The sequence below is a fragment of the Micrasema longulum genome, unplaced genomic scaffold (genome assembly GCF_059751315.1).
Source record: "Micrasema longulum isolate JH-2025_06_02 unplaced genomic scaffold, ASM5975131v1 h1tg001080l, whole genome shotgun sequence".
NCBI classification, from domain to species: Eukaryota; Metazoa; Arthropoda; class Insecta; order Trichoptera; family Brachycentridae; genus Micrasema; species Micrasema longulum.
The window spans coordinates 531,919-539,158 of NW_028278268.1; the positions used below are offsets into that span (position 1 = coordinate 531,919).

The following is a 7,240-nucleotide window of genomic DNA, read 5'->3' on the forward strand; positions in this document are numbered from 1 at the left end:
ATCCTCTAGGATGAGACGCTAGACTTTGTTTTAAATCAATTCTCAGGATCGAGACTGCGGAAAATACGAAAACAGAACGTTCAAATGTCTTAATACAATTAATAAAGATTCCCGTGTATTAAATACATATTTGGAACTACCCACAGCGACTATAAAAGCCAGAGCAAATGGTTTCACACTCTCCAACTGCGGTCCACCTTGCTCGAATAGCTCGTGTGGTCCTCGGCATCCCGATTATGTTGGTCCTTGCAGAACCAGAGCCCTCCTGCACATACATTTTACAATTTCAGCGAAAATTCCTACAAAGGAGACACGAGTTTTTTGTACACAGTCCACAGCTACGTTAACCATTTGAAAAAATCAGACCCGAACGGTGTTCTGCATTGTTGGAAGCAAAAAAATAGATAAGTTTGTTTGTTTACCCATCGCAAGAACATTTCCGAAACGGTAAGACGCAGTGACGTTGAATTTAGACACAACGTAATAAATGTCATTTGTAGAAAAAAAATACATTCTGATCAATATCTTAAAACGAGAAGTAAAAAAGTAAAACGAAAAAATAAATGAGAAACTGATGAGAAAAAAATATTTAAATTTGGAATTCCTACACACTTGTTACTTTTCATTGGAATGTAAGCAGTGTTCAAATTGGCAAGTTTCATAGGCAGGCACCTAATAAATTAAGAAGTTATTGCAATAATGCTACAAATATAGTGAGAATTATCTCAAAATAAAAATAATTACTTATCTCTCGCCGCATTTCACGTGCAACATAAGATATTGAGTAAAAAGGGTCAACGCATCCTTCAAACTATTAAATTGAAGTCTTTAACTATTTATAGGTGAACATATATTTGACTACCCGTTCTTTCAGTTTAGAGCTAATAGTTTTAGGTTAGAGGGATTAAATTACTGGGATAACAATTCGTGAAATTCGATCAACATTGTCGGGAGATCGATGACAGCTTTTAATAAAGTCTTTGATCCAGCTGAAATAGCTGCACGAGATGTGAGATTGCAAATCGATTTTGAGAAAAAAAATAATGATACAGATCAGAATCCCATCGGATAGAACAAGGGGGAGTGTCCAATAAAAATATAATTACTTCTTCAAAATGGTCGAGCAATTTACCTACCCGGGCTCCAGTATAGCAAAGAACAATGAGGATCCAGCAGAAATCAGAAAAAAACTCACAGCAGTCAACATAAGATACTTTTCTTCGATACCTATGTTCAAATTACGTAACGTCCACAGAAAAACTGAAATTTATATTTACAAAACAATTTTACGAACTTTATTGGCATGTGGGCGTCAATCCTTAAGGTGAATACACGATTGAGCCCGGGCGGAAGGAGATCAGCGAGAATATAAAGTGAGAAAGAGTCCAGCACAATTTCTCCAGGTGGCGAATTGGAAGACGACGGTTGAAGACGGACAGAGTTGGAAGAGAAAGTTGCAGGAGGCCAAAGCTCCATATGAGCTGGAGCGCCACCAGAAAGAAAGAGAGATAGAATAGTCGGTAAGTAATTGTATACAAATAATTACTAACATTTAGTAAGCCATTTCAGTTTCAAGTTGATTTGTATGAGGTTTGGACAACCCTGTTGACGATGTTCCCCTATATAAAGGTGGAAAGTTGCTATAATAATCAGATCGCCAAGTATCCTCAAATTCAACCAAAATGTTGTTCAATAAAATTTTCGTAGTAATCCTCGCCGTTCTCGCTTGCACCGCCATGGTAAGACAACGCTGTCATCACAAGTATCATAATATATAACCTTTTATTAGATATTGAAAGTAATGTCAGGTTTATTAGGTTGCAGGCAACGATACTCGTACAGTTGCGTTTGGTTTAAGAATATCATTCCAATTTGGATACTTGTTACTATTTCATAAATTTATGTCATACTAATTATTAGTCATATTAATTATTAGTATTAACTAATTTCGTGCGATACTTGTTCATCGTTTGGAAAGCCGGGAGTTTTACTTTTTTTTGTTCCATTTTCACAAATATTATTTTTTTGAAATCGGAACAACAAACGGACACAAATATTATGAACAATATTTTTTTGGAACACATTTTTTGGTAAATACCATATTTTATAAAGGCAAGAATACAACACAACAAAAATATCAAAATAACCGGTGGAGAGAATAATTCTTAGGTTATTAGGAAATTTTAGTTGTATTCCAATTAGAGCAAAACATTGTTTTTTTGACATACCTCTGAAAAAATCATTAAAATTATTGTAATCGATGTAATTATTTTTTCAATCAGAGGCCAATCAAATGTTATCGCACTATACAATTATCCTAATAATTTAATTCCCGTAAGCTAAAACTGTAAGAACAGATAGTCAAATAAATGTTCAAATCGAATAGTTAAGAATTAAAATTTAAGAATTCAATTGAATAGATTGGAAGATGCGTTGACTCTTTTAATTTATTACCCTATCTTGGACGTGCCATGTGGCAAAATAGTTTTAAAAAACATTTTAAGAAATTATCTGTTTAAATAAACAATATTTACATTCTAAGCTATTTTTAAAATGAGTTAACTGAGATAATCTATTCAAACTTTTTTATTTTAGCAATGGTAGATTTTTATCGACTGGATATGTTATTGTTGTACATGAAAAAAAATTGTAAGTGTTCCGTGTCACGAAACAATTTCTTAAGCTAACTGTTTTGCTGGATGTATTTTATTTAAAAATAAATTTAAAGTTGTGCCGTATGCACCGATGGGTTGATAAAGGAGTACTCGCAAAGTTTTGCTTTTGATCTAATAAAGCTCAGCCTCATCAAGCGAGGGTTATCACCAGAGCCCGCCCAGGGCACTGCAGGTTGAACAAAAACCGCGCTAGAAGAAACCTTTCCCAAACTTCTAGATGTAGATTCTGCAGTGCAGACGAGGAAGCACCTGTACACATTTTATGTGAATGTGATGCTTTACATCATAAAAGGAGCCTCATCCGCGAGGCACCGCCGGTTAAACCTGAGGATGTTAAAGAGCTCGCTCCCTACCTAATCGTCCGATATTTTACGGATCTGGGCTTGGAAGGGGAGATTTAGCAAAATATAAACTTTCGCCTTCCACACAGTGGCCACGTTCTTTATAGAATCGGGCTCGAAGGGCGAGAACTATTCACGGGGACCCGTCGCGATAGATCTTCACAGGTCGCAGTGACGTCAGGAGCTCGCTTAGCACTGACCCCCCTCACTAAGAATAGGAATATTTCACACTGATGTATTTTGTACGTTTCCCACAGATGGCGGAAGCATCTAAGCAGAAGAAGAAGTGCAAGAAGTACAAGAACTCCGGCTCCGGCTCCCGCTCCCGCCACGGCCGCTACAACAACTCCGGCTACAACTCCGGCTCCCGGGACCGCGGCTGCGGCGGCTGCTCCCCATACCGGCGCTCCGGGGGCGCCGCCGCGGCGGCGGCCGCCTGCGGAGGGTGGTAATCTTCTCGGAACTGAACCGACTCGCGTGAAGTTTCGGCGTTTGATTAATCCATTTTTCATTTTTACATTTTTTGATTCTCGCCTCGTGCATAAATAAATATTATTTATTTCCACATGATTAGGTTTTTTATTTGAATTTTATTGAACTGAAAATTATTTGGAAATGAAAAAAAAAGTAAAATACAAACAGTAAATTTTGGAGTCCCACAAGGATCTATTTTGGGTCCACTATTATATATTAATGACTTATCACTGTATAATTTTAAAGGGAAAATTATTATGTATGCCGACGACATTGGACTTTTCTATAAAAATCAAACAGACGTATTAACAAACAATGACATAGACGAAGACCTTACTATGTTGACTAAATGGACAAACACAAACTTACTTACACTTAATGAAAAAAATTGCAATATTATCCATTTTGAATCTAGAAAAAAATGTCACAAAGTAGATGCTTTAAATAAATAATGAACGACTAACTGAAATTGAACATGTTAAATACTTAGGACTAACAATAGACAGATAATTGACATGGACAATTCATATCAACAATTTAATTAGCAAAGTGGCGACTTTATCGAGTCTATTTTTTTAAAATCAAAAACTTTTTTCCAATAAAGGAAAAAATTAAGTGTATGAAGCCTATGTAAAAACTAAAATATGTTATATGCAACTACTATGGGGAACAGAAAATCAAAATGACATAAACAGACTACAAAGACAGCAAAATAAAATGTTAAATTTAGTATATGACCTTCCCTATCTAACAGCAACTAAAGAACTTTTTGAACAAACTTAACAATTAAATGTAACTGAACTCTTTAAACTAGAATCTTTAAAATTTACTCATAAATTAGCCACTGATGTAATTGTAGACGAAGAATTAAAACTTGAAAAAAACTGCAGTAAACATGAACACAATACGAGAATATCAGAAAAATATCATATACAATCTTTTAAAACGAGAAAAGGACAATCAAGACTTATAAATCATGGACTGAAATTATACAATAAACTACCAGACAAAACTAAACAAAAGATAACCTTTACAAAAGATGTTAAAAATATTATTATTAAGAGTAGAATGTGAATATTTTAAAGTGAAAATATTTTGTTAACCCGTAAGGGTTTATCAATGAAATTTAAAAAAATATTAAATTTAAAAAAAAAAAAAACATCGAGAGTGGGGAGAGGGGAGAGCGGAGAGGGGAGAGGGGAGAGGGGAGAGGAGAGAGGGATTCAAATTTACTTTTTTTTATCAAAACTCCGGACTGCGGAGATGAGTCAGTGTCCGCTCCCAGGAACTTGTTCTTGACATTATTTTTGGTGGCCATTTTGACATTCGCAAACATCTGTATTAGTATTAACAAAAGAGTCAATTTTGTATGCAGTAATTTCGTATGCAGTATTGGTATTTGCGCCTTCGCTCTTGCAAATCCGCAATCTCGCCAGCACGATATCCGAACGACGACACTTTGATCCACCAATCAGACAGGCTGGATATTTAAATGACCTTAATGCCCGCCAACAGAAATAGAAAAAGTTTTCGCTCTTTTGAGTCGTAGCGAGGTGCTTCATGAGGATTCGGGTCCGTAGAGGAAAATAGACGATGTTCAGGCATTGAACGGACGTAGGAAATCTGATTCCCTGGGGTGGTATTTTGGATCTTCTTTACCCGAGGGTCTCTCCAGAGCCAGAGAGAGAGTGATTAATATCGAGATTTATATTGTTTCCTTCGCTTCATTTACATTCACTGATGATTAAACGTCAAATGGTATTAAATACTATTAATGAAAATGTTCGACGTTCAATCATCAGTGTGGCCATTATACAAAGCAAATAAAAATATGAAAGTCTTTAAATTAATCACTCTCTAGGGGGTAGAGAAAGTCCGGCATACCACCCAAGACAGCTTTCACGTTATTAAATACATCGCCTGGTGATACCACCACTCGTTGAAAGCTGCCATTTTCCAGGTACATCAGTCACCTGCGACACCATACGAAGATGTTACTCCTCGAGATGTCCTCCATCTAGATGGATGCGCCACTAGATGAGGCGCATCTCATCTAGTGGCGCATTGCCACTTTGTCAGTTTAGAGAGAATGCAACTTGAGGCGCTATTCCGAAACTGTATGAAGATGTATTATTTATTTATTTTATTTTTACACTTTGTATGCATACAAGGGCGGGCATATTGCCTTAAGGCGATTTCTTCCTACCTACCCGGACTGTTCAATTTGAGAAAATTACAAGTAGGTCCATGGACATATTCTAAGGAATTATACTTTTCTACACTATTCTACGAAGACAGGAGGGGAGATGGAAAGAAAAGAGGAATGTTTCGATTATGATTTAAATAAAGAAGGGGCCGTCTCTAACATTAGTGGGTAGATTATTCCACGACCGAGCAGCTACTACTGTGAAAGAGGAGGCAGGAAAATTAGAGCGATGAAAGGTTATTCAAAAGGTTCTCTCGATACAAGAACGAAGAGATAGTCCATGTTGCGATATGGGTTGGAAGAGCTCTCTCAGATAAACGGGCGAAGTGGGACTATTTATATTGATAAATATTGCGAAGAAGTTATAGAATGCGAATGTTTCTTCTATGCCTGATACTGAGCCAGTGTAGTCGCGTGCGGTATTCGGTTATGTGGTCGAATTTGCGAAGAGGATATAACGCATACAAACATTCTGCGATCGCTCCAACTTATAAAGCGATTCGGAGTTAGCATCCGGATAACACACATCCGCATCATCAAGGAGTGGGAGAAGTAAGCTCTGGACTAATGTTTGCTTAACATTAACACGTATTTATAACGTGATTAAACTGATAAGTAGCGAGAACTCGACGAGAGAGCTAACTTTTAACACGACTAAGGTAATAAAAATATCGACGATAGCGAGACGCGAAATGGAGAACACTCTTCGAGTGGATCGGAAGATCGTTGACGAACGAACGACAAAAGTTCCGCGATCAATCTTCGTCTTTCAGAATCAGCTCAGTGTCGGGACGTCCCTATGTACTCAGTTGTTTTGAGATCAAACATTTGCCTCCGCCGAACTATGTACAAACACAAACACAAACAGACGCAATAGGGGCTAACTGCTAACTTTATCAGGGTTGCCAGCATTCTGACAATCTGCCAATCTGCCGAGGAAAAAGGTCAGCGGACCCAGGATTCAATTGAAAATTTCTAAATGTTTCCTCGAATAAAAAAATGTCCTTTTTTCATTCGAAAACAGCAGCCAAGAACGAACCGCACGCCTGTGAAAAGTAAAGTTTCCCGCGTGCGCAATATACGTCGTCGATCGAGGACTCCGGCAGTCTTGTGTGATGCGTAAATAATGTCGGCAAGTACTGGCAGCAAGAAAGTAATCCAGAAGCCCGTGTGTTGTCATTGGAATAAATAAAATAGTTCATTGTTCGGTGCATTCGATATATTGGACATGATCAATGCGTCGAAATGATCACGAAACCTCGGATATCACCATATCCGGGTATCCGACACGCCTTATAAAATATCCACGAATAGTCGCGAGAAGCTTCCGTTTTTTTTTTTTGTTAATTGGAAGATATCGATTTTAGGAATAAGCTGCTGGAATGGATTTATTTTGTACGTTTTGCTTAAATAATTAAATTTATTAATTGCGAGAGACTGGATTTTATTATAAGTTAAGTGCGCCCCTGCGCAGCGGGAACATCAGTCGAGCGAATTCTGTCGCATCGAGTCCGTATATAAGGAGATTATAGCTACAAATTAAT

General features: G+C 37.3%; 1 long non-coding RNA gene across 1 annotated transcript; it reads left to right on the forward strand.

Annotated features, from left to right (window-relative positions):
* Nucleotides 1-1,574: 1,574 nt before the first annotated feature.
* LOC148277158 (uncharacterized) lies at nt 1,575-3,584 on the forward strand. The gene is made up of 2 exons (XR_015823583.1): nt 1,575-1,739; nt 3,274-3,584. It is a non-coding gene; the product is annotated as an uncharacterized LOC148277158 (long non-coding RNA).
* Nucleotides 3,585-7,240: the final 3,656 nt, after the last annotated feature.